Source organism: Manacus candei, unplaced genomic scaffold, assembly GCF_025592945.1.
Source record: "Manacus candei isolate 608988 ecotype Guabito, Panama unplaced genomic scaffold, ASM2559294v1 h1tg000007l, whole genome shotgun sequence".
NCBI classification, from domain to species: Eukaryota; Metazoa; Chordata; class Aves; order Passeriformes; family Pipridae; genus Manacus; species Manacus candei.
The window spans coordinates 2,552,940-2,573,822 of NW_026138055.1; the positions used below are offsets into that span (position 1 = coordinate 2,552,940).

At 42.6% G+C, this 20,883-nt stretch overlaps 1 protein-coding gene across 4 annotated transcripts in view; it reads left to right on the forward strand.

The window, feature by feature from the left end:
• Positions 1-358: 358 nt before the first annotated feature.
• Positions 359-20,883, forward strand: part of KLHL29 (kelch like family member 29) — a 392,600-nt gene continuing 372,075 nt past the window's right edge. For all 4 annotated transcript variants that reach the window (XM_051810143.1, XM_051810162.1, XM_051810153.1 and 1 more), the window contains exon 1: positions 359-649. The gene's annotated coding sequence lies outside the window, so the exon portion shown is untranslated. The remainder of the gene's footprint in view (positions 650-20,883) is intronic.

The following is a 20,883-nucleotide window of genomic DNA, read 5'->3' on the forward strand; positions in this document are numbered from 1 at the left end:
GGGGCAGTATTTCTTTCCAAGTACCCGCTACTTTCCCGCAAGCAGCGAGCGGGAGCGCGGTGACCTTTGGAACGCGCTCTCCCCTCTGCGCGGGGGGACGCGGGGAGCGCCCGGCGCGGGGCCCCGGCAGCGGCGGCACCGCCCGCACCTGCGCCCGGGCGGGGGCAGCGCGGCGAGGCGGCCCCGCGGGGCGGCGGCGGCGGGCCGGGAGCTGCCCGCCTTCCCTTCCCTTCCCTTCCCTCCCTTCCATCCCTCCCTCCCGCGGGGGCGGCGCGGCGGACGGGGCGGGCCGGGCCGGGCTCCACCGCCTCCTCCCGCCGCCGCTGCGATTGGCCCGGCCCGCCCCTCGCCCCGGCGCCCAGGCCGCCTCCCTCCCCGGCTAAAGCGGGCAGTAGGTGAGGGGAAGGCGGCCAGACGGGGAGCATGGTCGTGGCTCCGCAGCAGCCTCCGCCGCCGCGCCGCGCCTCCCTGCCCGGCCTCCAGCGCGGCTCCCGGCGCCCGCAGCCGCGCGGGGCTCTGCGTTAGCGGCGGGGGCTGCGATGCACAAGCCGCCGCCACCGCCTCCTCCTCTTCCTCCTCCTCCTCCCGCCGCCGCCGCGCATCCTCCCGCCGCCTGAGGACGCGGCCGCCTGCGCCCCCGCGGAGGGAGGTAAGCGGCGCGGTCAGCGCTGCCCCCGCGCCCGCGGAGCCCCCTTCGTCCGCCCGCGGAGCCGCCGCGCCGGGGCATCGCCGGGCTGGGGCTGCCCTGCGCCTGCGCTCGCTGCCCGCATTAAAAACTTCCTGCGTGCCTCCTGCTGCCCGGGGGGTGCCATGCTGGGGGCAGCGGGCCCTCGGAATGTTGCTGGGATGGGTTTGGGGTTTTTTCCGGTTTTTTTTCGTCTCGGCGTGGGGGTCCCCGCCCCCACCGCGCACCCACAACTTCGGGCGCTCGCTCGGGGAGCGGCGGCGGCCGCGCGAACCCCCCTCCCCCAGCCCCGGGGGCAGCGATGTTCCCGCGGATCCCCCCGCCGTGCTGGGAGCGGCTGTCCCAGTGGATCCTCCATCCCACCCCCGGGCCCGCGCCCGGAGCCGCCCCGAAACTGGCTGGGAATGGATCGGCGCGCACCCCGCAGGCAGACTGCTTCCCTCCTTGCCTGCTTCCCAAACGCCTCAGCCAGCCCCGTCCTCTCCCTGTGCCTGGAATGCATTCCCGTTCCGTCTTTCTTATTTCTCCATATCCCCACGCGTGATGTATACGAGGAACTTCTCGGCGCAATATTGTTAAAATATATACGTACACATATATATGTGTACGTATATATTTGAAAGCACTTCGTACGTTTCCCACGCTGGTGACATGCCCTCACCGGTGTGAGGTTTGTTTGTCTGCTGCTGTGCTTTTCCATTGATGCTTTTTTTTTTTTTTTGAGGGTTGTTTTCCTTTAACTTATCTCTGAGCCCAAGTGCTGCCTTGGTGCCGTTCGGGGCGCAGAGGCGCATCCCTTGGGTACCGGTTTTCGGAAGGTCTCTCTTAGGCTGGGAAGGAAAAGCTACTTTGTTTTTTGACATTGAGTGGATGTGGCGAGCTGTCCTTGTCGTGCGTGTGAGGATGCAGATCTGTGGTCCCCGGGATTTTGGGTTTGGGTCCCTGTGCCTCCCTGGAGGGTGGTGAAGGGTCTGAAGGAAGGGAGTTCTGGGGATGGAAGGTGGTGTTTGTCATACACTTCATAAACAGTGTATGCTCATCGTCTCTGAGATTATTTTTTTCTCCTCTGGTCTCATTTATTAAACTGAAAATATTCCTAGAACGCTGGAGACAGATTTATCTCCTCACCACCACCAAAAATAACGGAACCCTGGCCTTGTAGTTGGTTGCTTATCTTTTGTTATTGTATAAGAAAACTGCAGAGAAAAAATAGAGTGTTCTGATAACTAGATTAAGGGGGATTTAATCACTTTTCCATCAATGAAGGAAAAAGCCTCGCATGTTTGCTGCAGGCTTATTACTTGTTTAAATGGATGGTTATATAGAGCATATTTCTGATAAATGAAGAAACTTCCTGTTTCCTGATAGTCTTTAAAACAGCTGAGCAAGTGTGTATGTGTAGGCACGTGTGAGTCTCTTGCACCGATTTAAACACATTTATCAGGCTCTTCTTTTGAGGTACTTAAAACCCAAACTACTGTAGCTTTAAGGTGACTGCAGATAGCAGTATTATTGTTTCTTATAATTAGCAATCTGCTGAAACTTTAAATCCTCCTTGAAAGATATAATCTGTGGGAGAAAGGGGATAATATTCCAGCAAGCTTTATTTTTTTTTATTATTGTTTGCCTCCAAACCAAAGCAACAGTGTGTCTTTCTAATAGTGTTGTATTCTGGCTTAAACTGCGAATGGCTTTCTTTTTTTTCTCCATGTGGAGAAAAATAAAGTACAGCAATATTTTACTCTGACATTTATCTGCGTCAAACTTTAGTTATGCTCAGGAGGTTGTTTAATCTTCTTTGAATAATGTGGAGGGTTGGGGGTTTTTTTTGTTCTTATAACCGGTTCTCATTGTGTGTATTTATGGAAGTTGTCTTCAATTTAAGATGAAATATGGGAGCTATGCAAATAATTTAGTGACCCATCCAGAATAAGACTTAACCAGCATATGTAAACTACGTTTTTCATTGCCTTGTTTTGTACAGATATTTCACATTGATATTTCCTAATAATTCCTACGGTATTTTAATTGAAAATTAAAGTTTGGTGTTTGAGTTACTACCTCTTTGAAAATATGAGGGTATCATTGTGATTTATTTGAAAGCAGAAAAACATCCCGTCATACCAAGCAGTTGGCTTGCAAGTAATGACCTGTAACACCTTATTTGGATGAATTTTTGTTCATGTTCATTTCACTTACTGTAGAGGGTCTTAAATGAACTCTGAAATACAAACTGGGCTCTTGGTCTCAAACTGCCTGAGTTTCATGTATTTGTTGTCTTTGGTAGCTTATAAAATGTGTGCACAGTGTGTCAACCTTTCCCTTAACAACAAAACCTATGAGCAAATGTTCAGTGTGAATTATATTACCGAAATAAAATATTCTATAGTTGTCATGGTTACAAATAGAGGCAGGGTTACTGGTTTTCATCTGCATGCTGGGGAGGGGGGGATCTAGTTTTGTCACTTTTTAATTACATTTCTAATGAGTGATGGTCATACTTCAGGTACCCAATATATTACATACATGGCACAGTGAATTAGATTTTGTCAAAGTCTTGCTGAAACAAAACAAAAAGTGTTGGTGTGCAGGAACAAACCCTTGTGCATTTTTTTTTTCTGAAGCAGAAATCTTGAGGAAAGAAAGTACCCACCTCTGTTTTGTCTTGGCTTCTAGATTAGCATGCTACCGGGGTTGCTGCTCTTCTTCAAACAATAATAAAAAGTATATAGTGTGTATGTTGGCTGGAAATCTTCTCAATGAAGGAAGAGGAAGGCATGGATCTAGGAATTAAATGTGATTTTTTTTTTTTTTTTTTTGGAGAGGGGGGATTTACTGAGCACTGTATCTGGTGCTATCACTTTTAGTGCGTGTTTGTGAGGAGAATTCATTATGCCCACATTTGCTGTGATCGTCTCTCCAGTGATGCTGCTCTCTCCCACTCGTCCCTCTCTCCCAGGTTGTGATCTCTGGTGTCACAGGGAGTTGCTCAGCTTCGACACTGCCTGAGCAGCCACCAGAATCGGGACTGTAACTATTTGCAGTTGTTGGCACTTATCCCAATGCTGCTTCTCTGCTCCTCCTTGCTCATCTGCAATTCAGTCTTGTCCATGCCTACTTGTTTTCCTGACCTTTTAATTTAGTTCCAAAACCTGATGGACCCAGTTCTTCTGAAGCACAGCAAAAAGAAATGAAAAAGATTAAGGGGCCAAAAAAAATTCTTATGTTTCCTTAGCTTCTCTGTGTAGAGCCTTTGTGTGCTGTGGTGGAAACTTGCACACAGCATTAGGAGGAAAAAGTACCCCTGGATCTACGAATGGAGGGAGAAATTCCAGGCTGTCCCATCTTGTTTAACCCTTATACCTTACATCATAACCCTTTTGTGCAATTTATTTTTTAATCTTAAAAATGGTTAGGAGTTTATTGCTGCACTTTGAAGTTTTGGTGTCTTTAATATTTTTGTTAACTTTTTTAGCATCCCTTCTTTAGGTTAAGCATAGCATCACTGAAGTTCTTGTAGTGATTGTCCACTAACTCCATCGGTGCACTTGGATTTGCTGCCGAAGGTTACGAACCTGGGGAGCCCAGACACCTGAAGGCCTGATCCCAAAGCTGCTCTTTTTGCAGAGCCTCAGCTTCGTAGTGCAACACTGAGGTCCACATCTTTTTCAGATCACTAATTCTTTGTGCCGTGAGACACTTAGCTAGCTAAAATCTCAGCATGGGTTTGTGACTTATTTGGTCCTTCAGGTTTTTTTTTTCCTCCACAGATCTTCCATTTTGCAGTATTTGTTCTTGCAGTATGCTGATTCAATAACCTCAAATATGACACAGTATCATTAGATTCTGTGATTTCTCTATCTAATCACTTTCTTAATGTACTCACTTCTTCATAGAAGAAATTGTGTAAAACCTATATCCTAAAGCCCATAAACATATGAATTAGATACTGTTGCCTTGAATATACCTGCGGGTACCCGAATTATTGTATTAACCCTTTGTCACATTTTTTTTTTTTATTTCCTTTCTAGTTTTGTTTTGGCTTACACAGTGTGGGGAAGGATTTCAGCATCCCTTCATGCAGTTAACTCTTCCATAAAGTTACTTGTAGGAAGGTGGAACTCCTATGTGAAGGCTGAAGACTGTCTTTTCAAGAAGTAAACTGCCAACAGCAACTTGGAGTGTGAGGCTGTATGACACATAAACAGCTTTGACATGCTTCTGTCACTTCTACGTTTCCTTTGTTACCAGAAGTACAAAGAACTCCTCCTCAGTTATAAAGAGAAACATTAAAGGGAAATAGATGAGAAATCTCTTACGGGAACGCCTTTCTGTCAGGTTTTTACAAGTCAATGTGCTTCACAGGGTGTGAATATGCATCGTTTACCTGTTACGGTGAAACCAGACCTGGTACAAGCAGTGCCCCAAGAAACCTTCCTAGTGCTGTTGTTATGCAACCAGTTACCTCTGTGCTGTCTTGACCATCTGATAAATGACAGTAACTGAATTCCTAGTCACACTCTTCCATAAATAATTTTATATTGTGGATTAGAATATGTGGAACATGGGACCATTTTGCTTAATTTTTATGTCCTGCTTTTTTGGGGATTTTATCTGTGATGCTTAGATTTAGGTTTCAAATATTCTTCACCTGGATTTTGGCCATAATTGGCATTAACATCAGAAAAACACTTAGTTTTTGATGGTCCTAAATTTCAGGTAATTTATAGTGCTGGCTTCCAGTAATAATACTGATTCTGTGAAACGATCTGCTGAAGCTGTAGACAAAGACTTATTTTAAAATAAATTCAGTGTTGCTTTTGTAGTGTTCTGTGATTTGTGTTTTTGCTTAATTCCCTGCTGTCCGTTATGATATGCTATGTGATGTATGATGTTAAATGCCTGGGTTTCTGTTCAGGTTTGTTTTTTCTTGGGTTAGCCTCCAGTTTTAGGACTACATAAATACAGGTAGTATGCAATTTGACTGAGAACCAGATTATATCTCAAGGCGTGCATTGGAACTCCTTCAGTGCAACAATTTGCAAGAAAATCTACCACTGATAAAATTCCTCTGCAACATTGCTGTTAACTAAAAACTGTTAGGTGTGTCATGGTGTTCGGACTGTCAGTGTAGTTGAGAGATACTGTGAAGAATCCCTCAAGTTGATACAGAGGTATCTGAGCCAATAACAGTGTCCTGTACAGCACACGAACTCAAGATGTGCCTAATTTGTTGAGCTGGACTCTATTGATACGTCTCTTGGTATTTTTGAACCTTGGAAAGAGGCTCATTATCAGTCTTCACACTTTTTAAAAAAAAAAAAAAAAAAAAAAAAAAAAAGCCCTCCCTTCCCAAAATCCCACCCCACAACCATGATCCGCATGACAATGCAGACATTAGAAATCCTGGATTTAGAGTGTGTGATTTAGAGGCTTTTGCTTCAGACACTTCCTAAAGTCCATGCTGATGAGTAATTAATATTTAAATCGGATAATTCTGCTCTAAGATATGCTCTGTCAGACCTTGTTGTAGGATTTTGTTTTTGGTCTGCAAAAGCAATGCTGGTGGATTTGCAGATCGCAGCATGCCGTAGCTACTCAAAGAAAAGTTTCTTTTCTCAGTCTGAGGCTTAACCATGCTGTTTCCCTTAATTAGAGGGAGAAGAATTTAAATGCCGTTAGTTTTTCCAGCCACAGGTAAACCCCAGATCAAAAGGAGAGGTGAAGGGATTCAGGAAGTTCATCGCAATAATCACACGACATGGAATAACTTTAAAGTGGATGCAGCTGTGTTTACCTGTGCTTTGAAATCTATATGTGTTGCAAAGTTTGGTTGATTTGTAGCTTGTTGAGCACCTGAATTCATTAGATGATTCCGAACATATTGTACACTTCAAAAACTTCATTTTTCACTTACTCTTGATTTTTATTGTCTCTTGCCTGCCAAGGGTGGAACAATGCCAAATTGGAACACTTCATATTACAAAATGTTGTTGGGTATATAAATGTCTGGAAAATACTTTTGAAACTATATGAAATGCTGCAGAATAAAGTTAAGCAATGCCTTTTTGAGCTTATTCCTTAAACCTTCATGAAGTTTGGAAAGGCAGCAGGGGACAGAAGCTGCTAATTCTATATGAGGTTTCCTGTGTTTTCAGTATGAGCAGCAAAGGACAAAAATATACGTGTACGTAAATTGTATAAACTAATTCAACTGTATCAACCTGTACATGATGAAATGGCTTCTTGATGGTGTCTCTCTTCTTAAGTATATCCTTAATATGGGATGGATCAGCAGAGCTGTTTAGCATGAGGTTGTTGCTTGGATTATCAGGGCTAGGAACTCTTGATGGCAGTGGAAGTTGGTTCTTCTGGTTTGGGTTTTTTTTTCCCTTTTGCCCTGTTCTTGAATGGCTTGTTTTAGTAAAACAAGTTGGAGGCTATAAGGGATGTCTCAGAAGGAGATGAACAACAGAAGGAAAAGGACAGAAGAAACTCTTCTGAAATTGTACAGGTGGCAGTAGTCACTGGAGTAGATAGAAATTTCTGGAAGATTGGAGTAAGTGGCTGCTTGATTTTATGGCATTGGTTATATTTTAAGTGTTTTCTTTAAAATGGGATGTTCATTTAAATAGCTGCTTCAAAGATGTAACTTGTTTTTTTCTCATTCTCCCTTCTCAGTTCGGAATAGGAGTAGACGCAATAAAGCTTAGCCAGATGTTCTTTGTGGCTCTGGGTTGCTCTGCTTTCCCCCCAAACAGTGGGTTTCCCCTCAGCTTCACAAACAGCTTGATAGATTGTCACTTTTTATCCCAGGACATAGATGACATCTGAAAAGCCTCTATACTACCACAGACACTTTGCAGTCCATCCTGTTTGGAGTAGAGAAGTACCAGATGTACCAGTGATGTCGTATGGTGAGAGATCATGAGAAATTATGTACTTTCTTCTCCTAGAAGGGCGCACAAAGTGCGTGGCTAACAGTTCCAGGCCATCTCTGACAGACTTGCTAATAAAAGACAAGGCAAAATGTTAAATATACTGCACTGCCCTCTTTATTATGCTATTTTTGGCTGATCATATGAGGAAAGTATGTATTATTTAAACAAAAGTCACTGCTCTGAGTATGTCTTCCGTTCCTTCTTTCCCCCACATTGTTTCACATTTCTAAACATTGAGCATACCAATCAATATTCCATTAAGAGGAGAATTAACTTGGGAGAAGCTTGCATGTATTTGCATGTAGAAGCTTATTTCTTGGTCTGTGGATTTGTGTTGCCTTTCCCCAGTGTCATAATTTTTTTTTTTCTTTTAGCAACACTCCAAATATTTGTGCAATTACTTCTGGTGGCAAGGTTTGCCATGCCCCATCTTGACTTTGTCAATATGAATTGCTGGTAGGGCCTTCTGCAATGCCCTGCTTACAGGCAACATCAATCAAATGTTTGTAGTTACCTTCTTGCTTCTGTTGTACAGTAGCTGGACATCAAGGTACTAGGCTTCAGATCAAATGTTGCCCCCGGTTACACATATGTAGTTAATAGAAATCAATGTTACATAGGCATAAATGAAAGTTGGGTTTTATCTCTGGTGTGCTAACTCTTATCTCTTTTACACTTCTGCCCATTCTTAAATTCAGAATTTGTGAGGCTTTGGTTGTCCGTGCCAGCATTTTATTCTTTATGATCTTTGTACAAGACTAAAAGTAAAAACCACCTCCTTGCTTTCTGAGGTCTGAGCCTTAAGACTGCAAACAAATGTAATGAGATTTGATTAAAAACTGCCTGTGGCACATAAGAGCGTGGGCTGTGGCTGCATGGGACCTCCTGGGGAACCTCTCAGTTGATCTTGATGTGTGAATTGTCACAAGAGCTACTGAACTGTGGACCAAATCCTGATCTAGTTAACACCTGTGGAGCTGACATGTTCCAATATGTATCTGATGTTGCACAGTGCTTCTCTACCCTGAGGAACAAATCACTTGTGAAATTCAACTGTGAAGGTCTTGAGGTCGAAGAAAAAGTCTGCAAATCTCAGTAGATGACAGCAAGTGGAAGAGAGGGGGAGGACAATATTTGCTGGTCTCTGGTTTGTACAGTCCAGGTGCTTCAATAACTCTTTTCTTCTTTGCCCTCACAGTTCTGTATTTATAGAATGGGCCAAATTTGTCCTTGACCCAAATCAGTTAAATGAAGTTATGTTTGGTATCCTGCAAATATTAGATAAATGTTCTACCTTTTCTTTTTAAGTTTATCATATCCCCAAAAGTAAAGCCTGTGTCCTAGTACATTTTTTTTTTCCTTTGGAAGAAAAGTGTGTAATTTTATGATTAAACGTCTGGGCAGTTAGAGTTCTGCAACATCAGAACCTTATCTCTCTGTGAACTAAAAGGCAGTGGGAAGTTGTGACTGATATTTGAGTTGTTATTTATAGGAGGAGAAAGCAGAGCATAGAAATGGTATAGGAACTAAGGAAACAATAAGGCTTGCCTGAAGTCCCTAAAATACAGGACTGACTTTAAAAGTTGTACTTGGATACAGAACTGCAGTCAAAAATGAAGAGGAGAATTGTGGTTCACTTGCTACCATAATACTGTTTATTTTGGTTTATTCATTTTTCTCTGTCTCAGAAATTCTGAAAGCCCATTTGTGTGTGTGTAGGGTATGTTCTTGTAAAAAAGAAATTGAAGCAAGTTTTCCTTAAATTCACTGTTTCAATATCACACTTGAACAGTTCACAGCAGAATTCTTCAAGCCTTCTAAAAACTGTTCTTAGACAAATCTTATTGTTGCAACAGCTAAGTTACTGAAATATTGTATTTCAGAAATAATACAAGTAAAACAAAAAACCCAACCCCCTGTGCCATGCTGGCACCTTTATTCAAAGAACTTCATGCAGCTGCAGTGCTCTGATGTCACAGTTAATGTGATCTGGTTTAAGATCAAGACTGACATCCAGTTGAGTCAGATTGAGAAGCTTAAACATTAATTTATGATGGAAATTTGGGTGCAGCTTGAGCCCAGGCATCTACTGCTTGAGGTGATGGTTAATCAGGTCATTGGGTACCTCTCTACTTCTCATCTGGAGAAGCCAGTGGGCTGATGAGACTTTTGCTGCATGTAATCTGAGCAGAAGGCCTGGTTAACTACTTCCTTCCTATTTTCCGGCCATACTGTTTATCAGGCAGTTATTCAACTTCAGAAAAACATGTACAGGCTCAAATTTCTTCAAGGTACTTACTCAAATGATGTCACATCTGACAGCAGATTATGAGTCTTTCCTGTATAAATATTATCTTGTAAAATTAGAATCTATCAGTTCATGGTTTTAAGTACAACAGTAATGTCTTGAATTTGACTGTAGCCATTTCTAAGATTGCTTAAGAGGATAGTTTTACCCTAAAAACAGAGTAGTAGCATCTTATTTTTACATAAAAATTGTGAATTTAACAGCAGTCAGAACTGTATGACCTTGAGCTATCTTCTTGATTAGAAAATTGAAAGATGAAAAAAAAAAACCTCCCCAGGACTAAGCATCAGGATAAGGTTCAAGAAATGTCAGTACTAATTTTACCTAGATAAACTGTTACTTTTAATTTTAGGCATAAATTTAGGAGCATGGGCATTGTGCATGTTACTATTGCACGCACAAATAGACCATTTAATCTTGGCTTGCTCTCTCTAATAAGACAAATATGTTTCACTGTAGCTGCAGTCAACATAAGGCCCAGAGATGCCTGCAAGAATGATGATCATGAAGCAGTGATAGAGCTTATACAGTAGAACACCAAGTGACAGCATTGCTCTGTGAAACCCTTGGCCTCTGTCTTCAGAAGAAATTGTAAATGTAACTCTGAATCTCTGGGTGGGCAAAGAGAAATCTTAAACTGTGAGCCAAGCCCTCAGCAGGCTTACCCATTGATATGTGACCTGGCTGCCACTAGAGAGGGAAGGAGCTCTATACAGAGCAGGGGTGCAGGACTCAGATAAGGGCACATGTCAAATAAATTAGTGTTTTCTGACAGCTTTGTTTTTCTTTCTGAGGGCAGAAAAGGAGGGCATGAATGTTAAATTGTATAATTGTTTATACCCAGGAACAACTTCACAAGAAAAGTTTTGTTGCCCAGAAACATCTATAAAAAGACAGAAATGTTTCACATTCCACATATAGATCAAAGTTGCAAATATTCTTGGCATAAAGCAGCAGTTAACTGCAAATTGTACTGTGGAAGCTGGAAGCAAATTTCTAACCATCCTGGTGAACAGAAAAAGTGCCATATCCTGCACAAAACAGAAGCACAAAGATGTTCTGAGGAACTCTGGAAAGCAGTGCAGTTCTTCTATTTTCCTTCATGTGACATGAGTGTTCTGCTCTGCCTTTTTATTTAGCTGCAACTCTGAAGCTTTGCTGTTGCACCAGAAAAAAAAAAAAAAAAATAGAAGAAGTCCCTAGAAACTATGTGGGGTCATCATGAGTTCTGTGTGTAACTGCAGCTTTTTTTGGCTGTGTTAGGGTCAGGCTTTTATAGTCCCATCTGCCTGGTGGCTCTTCCCTTCCAGTTTGGCTGGAAGCAGTCTGGTTTAAATATATATATATTCTCAGCGTAGCTGTTTGTGTACTCTGCCCCCAAGTTGTTGCATTCTCTTCTGTCACTGCACCTTAGACCTTCAGCTCTGTTTATTTTAGATATATCGCATTTCAGATTAGTGAAAGCACCACCCACAATTATTGAGCATATGAAGGATAAAACACATCCTGTTAACTTCAGTTTATATTTGAGGGGAGTTTTTTCCATCTTTGCTTTTTCTGTTTAGCCAATAAACTGTTCTGGAACAAGGGCTGTTATTTTTTGCCTGTACAGTTAGAGCTGCCTTCCTAGTTGTGCATGGTGCTTTAACAGGACAAAAATGATTCATAAGCTCTGAAAATGCTGCTCTTTTCCACCCTCCTTTCTCCATTTCAGTCGACAAAGATTCTGTTATGCTGAGGCAAAGCAGAACCTAATGCCTCTTTCCTTTTCTGTTTCTCTTAATTACATATTTTTGAAGAGGAAAAAGTATCCAAAAGGTGAAATGAACATTAAAACATGTCATGTTTCCTAAAATTATTTTAATAGGATTTTTTTAAACTTTGAGATGATTCTAATCTAGAGATACTTAGCAGTAAAACATGGGCTTGCTAGTCAGGGGTGTATCTGTTTCTTCTGGAAAGCAAGTGTGTGCTTTGTCTCACTCCATTAAAAATAGTAATCCCAAGAATATATTGAAGGCTCTGAACTATTTCGGAGGTGGTTGTTGATGTAGAGGTCCACAGTCACGCCCACCAGAGGGCATTTTATCACCAGTTTCTTGGGAAAAAGTTTTTTTTCTTAAGTCATGAATAAAGTAGTAAATATTGGATGGGAAAGCACTATATGAAACATTGTGCAGATAGCTTTTTTGTTTATATATAAATACATATGCTTATTTCCTGGCTGTATTTATATGTAAATAAGTAATGATGTCAGGTTGAATGGTTGGGTTTCCCCTCTGCTTCCTAAATACTTTCTAATTTTACTGAGGGATAATCTGGAGAAAAAGGAATTCCTTAAAGCTCTCCCACAGCTGGTATAACCATCGGTTACCAGGAAACTGCCCTCTCTACCACACAAGCAGAGCAGATGCTCTGGATGATTGCAGTGTACCCTTGCTCCCCTTTTCCAGGGCACTTGGAAGCAGAGGCTGCTGTTCAGAAGCCCTACTCATTTAGGAGGCTGGAATTTGTGAATATACTTAATAGTGAAGCCCCTGGATCTAAAGGAAGCACTTGGCAGCCAGGGAAGTGTACATCTGCCAGATGGACCTGACGTCTTGTGTTTGGCAGCAGTTAATGCTAAGACATGATATGCAAAATCCAAGAATGACAGCTAGGAAATAAATTTTTATTTTAAAACCTATGTCTTTTGGTTTTTTGGGGTTTTTTTGTTTGGTTTTTTTTTTTTTCAATTTTTCCTCATCCATCTTCCATTATGAAGTAAAGCTCTGCAGGAAGGAAAAAAAAATATGCTTCTGAAAATACCTGTTCTTGCCAGTTTTCAGGGTTCTTCCTTGTGAACTTGACATCGGTGCTGTCCCAGGTCAGATGTGTGACCTTCATCAGCCTGATACAGCACATAAAATGTGATTAATTCCCTTCGATTAATTTCCTGTGGATAAATATATTCACTCCACCAGAGCCCCCATGACTTGTTTGCAGCCTCAGCAGAGGCCTGGGGTCACATGAGACCGAACTCCAAATGTAGGCAGGGACCTGAACATCTGTGCTGAGACATGTAGGTAGAGCAGGGGTAAAAGCCTTCCTCCCTATGCAGGATGCTGTCTGCGTGTGCATGGGAATGCTGTGAATGATTTGAGTAGAAATTTGGAATCCCAGCGTAAGTGCAGCTCTTGGACCTGTGGTTAGGGCCTCATGTTGTGTTCGTGGCCGTCTGGATGAAGATGGCAATTACTCAAGAGTGTGTCTGTTGCTTGCCAAAAGTAGCTGATGTCATTAGGATGGATAATGATGAAATACAGAACTTTTTTTTCTTCTTCAGATTGTTCAGGTCAAAAAGCTGCACCTCACTAGGGTGAAGCACGCAGAGACCTCCAGCTAAGATGAAGGGCACAAAGAGACTTTGTGATTTCTTTGAGAATCTGGCCCTTATCCACAGAGGTTGATAAGGGGTTGAGGTTGGGATGAAGGGAGGCAAAGATACAAGCCTACAGAGTAGTTCTTTGGAGCACAGTCTCTGGGCAGATGCTCACAATGAGGATGGATTCACTGCCTGTCTTGTGTGCTGTCAGTGGGAAGGCAGAAGATGCTCTGGCGTGCCCTTATTCCAAGGGATTTGTGGGAAGACAAGAGTGGGAGCAGTGCTGTGGTCTGAACACTCTTCCTTCTGTGTAAAATAAGGTGAAGAACCTCAAGAAATGGTGGTTGGGGAACTGTGTAGAAATGATTGCTCAGACCTTAAAATAATTGCAATGAAAAATGAGATGGAGAATTAATCAAGACTAGCTCCTGCCTGATCAGCAGCAGGAAGTCTCCTAGTAAACTGCCTCAGTGTTTTTTCAGCCTCTTTATTCAAATGATATATCCTTTAGCCAGGAAATATTTTCTTTTTTCCAGCAGTATTAGTGTCTGTGCAAATAAATGACCTATAAAAGAATTTTATTAATTCTCTAGGACTGAAACTTTGAATTACATCCTTAGCTAGATAAATTTGCTTTCCAGAACTGTCCAGATGATTAGATAAAGACCTATGTCTTTGCCACCTTGTCATCTCTGAATTTACTAGCTTAATACCTCCAAGGGTTGTAAAAGATATCTTGTGGTTAAGAGTTGAGGGAGTTGTGGGGTGTTATTAATATTTGAGGGCTTAAGTGTAAATTAGTGTTAAAAGGACTTTGGATACCATTCTGTATTTCCTTTTCTCTGGTTTTAACTTTGCCTGACGATGAGCTGGACTACATTTAAATGTGGAGACCCAACTGTAAAGACTTGAGGGAGTGTTGCCATAGAGGATGAGTTAGTCTATTAAGAACTTTGATAGGATAAAAAAACCCAAACCTGTTAGGATAAAAAAAGTAGATGGCAGCACTAAGCTGTTCTGAGGGAGAGAGGATTTGAAGGTGAGAAGGATGAAAAGGCCTGTTAAATCTGCAATTATTGCAACAGTGCAAAGCTTCGGCAACACTATAGTAACTCACATTAGCAGAAGAACCTTGCAATCTGGTTTCCCTGCTGTTACGCTGGGAGTAGATACTACTGCTTCCTCTCATTTCATTAGCAGGGACCATATGAGGTCTCAGTGTAACTCTGAGCTAAAACAAGCTCATATCTAGGTTTCCTACAGAGTGACTTAAGGATTTGACCTGACTGCTGTTTGTGTCTTGGTGTTAACTTATTAGCATTATTGTCATTGTATCACAAACTATTCCTTTGTTTTCAAAGTATATGCAAAAACATACTTAATTTCAATATATTTTCATTGTGGCATTAGGTCTGTGGCAAAGTCATCTGAGTTATTTGCTCTGTTAGTAGGACCACATAGCCAGCAGTGCTTTTTGACAGAAGTAGCCCATACCAGAATGAAATCTTATAAAAATGCTGATTATCCTGCATTTGAATTAGTATTTTAATGTGCTTCAGCAAAAGCCTTTCATATTAAAAACAGCTACTTGTCACCTTTTGCTTACTTTGCTGCTTCTCTCAATCTGCTGTTGAACACTGATTTAAGGCAACTGTGGAGGAGGGGGGAAGAAATGGTTCCATTGGAGCCAGGTGACCGCCTTGCTTGGAAGACCATTTTTGACCAGAGAACAACTGTCTTTACATTTTGTGAACTCCGAAATAAAGCAAAAAGAAAAACAGTTCACTCTTTTGCTGTTTTGTTGCTGTTCTTATGCTTTGAGGCAGCTTGTCCACCAATATTCAGAGGAGTTGGCAGCATGTGCCTGGGGAAGAAACTTGGATGCTTTCAGGACATTCAGCTTTGAACAGAATGGTGGAAAATCCATGTGGTTTTAATTTTGATGCAAGCACAAAAACAGCTGTTTCCAGTGTTTTGTCTGACCAGTGTTCTCCTTAGGAACCCTGCTGGTGGTGCAGAAGGTGAGCTTCCCCCAGAGCAGGGGGTATGTGGAGAAGGGGACTCTGTAGGCAAATGCAAACTAACAAGGAGCAGAAAGGGGGGAAAAAAGACAACTGCTGCTGGGAGTTGTAATAGGTTGACCCTGGCTGGGTGGCAGGCACCCACCAAAGCTGTTTTATCACTCCCCTCTGCAACAGGACAGGGGAGAAAAAATACAACTAGTTTCATGAGATAAGGACAGGGAGAGATCACTTGCCAAATACCATCACGGGCAAAACAGTCTCAACTTGGGGATATTAATTGAATTGATTACTAACAAAATCAGAGCAGAATAATGAGAAGTAAAAACAGATCTTAAAAACACCTTCCCCCACACCTTTTCCTTCTTTCTAGCTCTACCTCCTCCCCCACAGCAATGAGGAAGGGGGTGTTTATCACATGTCATTCCTGCTGCTCTGGGAGAGGAGTTGGAGTCCTTCCCCTGCTCCAGTGTGGGGTTCCTCCTATGGGAGGCAGTTCTCCACAAACTCCTCCAACATAAGCCCATCCCATGGGCTGCAGTTCTCCATGAACTGCTGCAATGTGGTTCACCCTTCCACAGGGTGCAGTCCTCCAGGCACAACCTGCTCCAACGTGGGTCTCCTACAGGGTCAGAAATCCTACCAGGAAACCTGCTCCAATGTGGGCTCCTCTCTCCATGAGTCTGCAGGTCCCTGCCAGGAGCCTGCCCCAGCATGTGTTTCCCATGGGGTCACAGCCTCCTTTGGTCATTTCCCTGCTCCAGCATAGGGCTCCTCCACAGGTTGCAGGTGGGTCTCTGCATCCCTGGGGTCCTCCAATATGTTAATGACAGAGGCATTACTATCATTCCTGATTGACTTGGCCTTGCCCAGCAGCAGGTCCATCTTGGAGCCTGCTGGCATTGGCTCTGCTGGACTTGGGGGACCTTTCAGCAGCTTCTCACAGAAGCCACCCTGGTAGCCCCCTCCTCTCCCCCCCTGAAAACCTGGCCATGCAAACCCAACACAGGAGTGAAGGTTGATTTGTGAGATTATTCAAGAGTTCTGTGGAAGAGAAGACTTTTAAAGCCTCACTGCATGAGCAGGGACCACAGCTGCAGTACCTCCTCTGCAGGTGGTCTCTCCCCTTGCCCGTGGTTGTGGGCTCTAAGTCCCCTGTTGGAAGGTGTTTTATAGTTCTGGAGGGTGCAATGTGGAGAATCATAGAATAGCTCAAGTTTGAAGAGACCCATAAGCATCATCCAGTCCGACTCCTGCTCCTCACACTGAAACTAAACCATATGGTTGAGTGTTGTCCAGATGCTCCTTGAAATCTGGCAGGTTTGATGTTGTGACAGCTTCCCTGGGGAGCCAGTTCCAGTGCCCAACCACCCTCTCAGTAAAGAACCTTTCCCTGATGTCCAATCTGAGCTTCTTTTTGATCAATTTGATCAATTGCAAATGGAAAATCGGTTGTGTGGATGAATATTTTGTGTAGCTAATGAGTAAACCCTCAAAATAATATAAAAACCCACCAAGCAACAAAATGAAAACGAAACCAAAAAATCCTGAAAACCCTAACCTAAGAATTTCTTACATAGGTTGGTTTGTAGGTTCTGCACTGAAAGTAACTAATTTTATATGGTGTTGATTGCATGTATTGTTTGTTATTATAAACATTACAGGAATTTGGCAGGGTTTAAGACTGCTAAAATAAAACATTATTTTAGAGAACATCAAGTAAGTTCTACTTCTTGAGAATCAGATATGTTTTGAGGACATAATTTTTAATATTACGGTTTCTGTACCCTATTGAGCAGCTAAGATGGTTGCTGACATGCATTAAGAAGGAAGGGCTTGTTCATCTTGTGGATTTTATTGGTCCAGTTGTGCCCTCAGACAGAAGATGGCAAATATGATAATGTGATTTTTGTTTGAATTTAAGATTGTATGATGTTCCTTTTTAAAAAAATATTTATTTAACTTAGTGTTAAATAAATGTCTTGATGTTTTTAATCATATAAATGTGTTTTGCTTTGGGGCAATTCTTGCTCTTTTTTGGCCTTGACAGCTTCTGGCTTCAAGCTCTGCAGTCTGGTTAGACATTTTTGAGACTATCTTGTTTTTATCTGTTCTGTAACTTGTAGCTTTTATTGAATTCCCCTTTGTTATGAGACCAAGGAGAAAGAAACTGAAGTTATGACTTCTCTCTGCTAGTCATGATTTTACATTTTTATTTCATCTCTATAGTCTGCTATCCAGTCTTCAGTCTGCCTTCAAATAAGCTTCTCTACATCCAAAATACTGTTGTTACAGTCCTCTCAGCCTTCTCTGAGTTCACAGTATTTCCTTTGGATTTGGGTGCCTAGCACAGAGAGCAAGGAAGCAATACTATTGATTTGATAGTGGCACTTCAAAACTGCATTATTGCTCAAGCTAACACACTGAACGTTTCTGAATATTGTTTTCCCTGTCTCATTGAGCAGTTGTTTCAGGGGTTTCCATGACATCTCCAGAATGGTGCCCATATGAATTTAGCTGAAGCACTGAAAGTCTGGATTGCTCTCCTTGAGATGAAATTACTCAGTCTACTCTGTTTATTTCAATGCAGGTTATCACTGATTTTTTTAAGGATGGGTGTTTCCCTTTTGCTTAGATCAGTGGCTGTTCTGAGTGGTCTTGTAGATTAAGACATTTTGGGGAATCTCAGTTGGATCTTATTCTGTCTTTGCAGCTAGGCTAATGTCAAGAAATTTGGGGATGGATGTTCGTTTTTCGTGTGTATATCAAAGGTCCTGCTTACATAGTTTTCCTTTCTTTACCCAGCCTTGCATCAGCAGGAGGTGGTGGTTTGCTGGAGTCTAGCTGTTCCCTTACTGTTCTCAGGAATAGACACTAACTTTTGTCTCTTTCTGTTTTTACTCTCAAGGATAGATCATGAGGAGGAGGGGAGGAATGAGCAGTATGACTCAGTGTACAGCATGCCCTCTCTGTTTGACAAGCTGTGCAGTCCCTGAGGTTTCTGTCGGCTCAGGCCGGAGCAGAAGGACTTTAGTGCTGACAGGCTTGTGTTTGAGTCCTCCAGGTCTACACATCAGTGTATGTTGGATTCCCCCAACTGAACAATGCTCTTCTCCGCTTCCATGTCTCATTCCCATCCTGCCTGTTTTCTTTGTTGCCTTTATAATGAGTCAAGTTGAATTTCTTTAAAAAACTTAATAAAAAAAAAAAACCCTCAAACCGAACCTCGTTCCCTGGCTTTGACTTCTGGCTGTCATTTCTTAGGTGTCTGAACAGTTGCCTCAAGGCTTCTGCTTCTCTGTTCGTTTGTGCTGATTTAAGCTGAACACGGCTGATTTATGAAATATATCTTAAACAAAGTTGGCTGACTAGCAAGGGTTTTTTTCTTTTTCTTTTTTTTTTTTTTCACTTCATGGGAACTTAATTACTGCAGGGTAGGAAGGACTTAGGTGGCTGGTATTTTTCTGTTTTTATTCAATTTTCATGAAAATTAGATCCAAACATAAGTACTCTGCATTTCCTTCACGCTGCAAATTCTAAGAAAATATCACTTATAAACACTGAAACAAACAAATAAAAATGTATCCATTGCTTGTTTGCTTTGAAGTAATACTTGTATATAATCAAATGACTCCAGAAGCTGGCAGGCAGCTTTAAGAACAACATCAAATGTGATTAAAGCAAATACTCAGTTGGCAACTGTAGGACCTTTATCACAGTTAAGGCTTCTCAGTGCTCCTGAAACACTATGAGAATGAATAAATAACCATCTTCAGAAAATCTGAGGCGATCGTGTCTCTTTGGCCCTCGTCTTGCCATTCTGCTCAGTGACTTTCTGCATTTCTGCAGTGTCTTATGTCAGACTTTGCAAGGCTGCGTGGACGGGGAAGCTGAGATGCAGAGAGGAGAAGGGATTTGCCTGAGGCTCTCAGATCAAATGCACTCCCAGTTCTGGTGGCAAAAATTGCGAATAGCACATTTCGCTCTACAGGCTCAAGTAATCTGCTGTCCTGTAGGCCAGCACTGTTTATTTGTGCCTGGGCAGTCTCGAAGGTGACCTGCCCTCAGGAGCGGGTTGGTGGCTTTTGGCTGCACTGGGGAGGTGAAGTTGAGCAGGCTGTAGTGGCAATAATAAAACCACATCTGCCCAATTGCCAACTGGCCTTGTAAAGATAAAATTTACTTCTAGTGTGCCTGTCCATCCTAGTCATCGTAGAACAGATGGAGACAAGACAGTGATATTTTATAATTTCCCTCCTCCCCAAAGGGAAAGTGGTCCTTCACCTCAAAAAAATTGAGAAATCTTCTTTGTCATATGCTACCTGTAGCTTCCAGCACTTGAATTTTGGCAGTTATTTTGTGAAATGCCTGTTCTTTATTTCAGTTGTGAACTGGTCTCTAGGACATGATGGGCTCCTTTAGTGGTACCCTCAGTTTGCTCTGATCCTGACAGCCCCAGAGACCTTGCCAGGGAGCTGGTGAACACAGTAGGCAGAAGAGTAGCAAAAATGTATGGAATGGAGCCCTAGCAAGCAATGTTTTCGAAGCTGAGGCTGAAGCAAGTTTTTCTGAGCTTGGCAAAGGAGGCTGTGATGAGCGTTGCCTTGGAATTACCTGGGAATCAGCACGGGAGAGTTCATGTGAGCAAACCCTGGAGAAAAACCTTGCAATAGCCTCCTTGGAGGCTGGAGGTTGAGGTTTGTTAGGTGGTGTGAGTGGCTTAGACAAGGTGAAAAAGCCATCATGCTGAAGGGGAATGTGTGGTCTTTGGTTTTGTGATTATAGGATGTTAACATGGATTAGAGCCACAAAGTCCTAAATGGTTGGGTTATTTTAGATAATTTTTGCTGGCCATGAGAAGTTGAATTGGGGCAGCTATTCCTTACTGCTCCCTTCTTTAAATGAGTTCCCTCTTACAAGGTTGGGTAGCAGGAGACAGCAGTGTTCTGGTTACCTGGAAGAATGTGGATAACCAATCTGCAGTACAGTGCAAAGTCATACCTCTGGCATCAGTGCTGTGCAGGGAGTCTGTGCCCTGTCACAGTGATGAATGGAGCTGGTGGACTTGTGTGTAGGGCTGTGGTCTGTCAGAAGCTGTCTTGATGGGTAGTCCTTATCCTATTGCTGCTGTATTGCCTACAGGTGGGGTTTTTTGTATTGCCTACAGATGAGTCATGAGGTAGGAAAAGCCCTTTCCACCGTTCTGGGTGTCCAATGCCGAGACACCAGTAACAGCTGTCAGATACCTCTCTCTGAATAGCACAGAAAAGGCTGTGGAGTAGGATTGAAGTCTTTGGCACGAGGATATCCTTAGAACACAGAGCTGGGGCTCAGGCCTGGCTCAGAGCAGAAGGTAATACTGCTGCAGGGATGAGGGATATAAACAGCAGGCATGGGAGCAAGTAGAGTGTTGGAAATCTGAAGCACTGTCCAGAAGGGAAACATCCATGAAAGGAAAGTGGTTATGTGCAGGAAGGAGATGATAGAGCTTTTCTTGTTTGCACTTAAAGGAGAATTAAGAGGATAATCTGCTGTGACAGCTGCCAGGTAGCTACAGTGCTGCT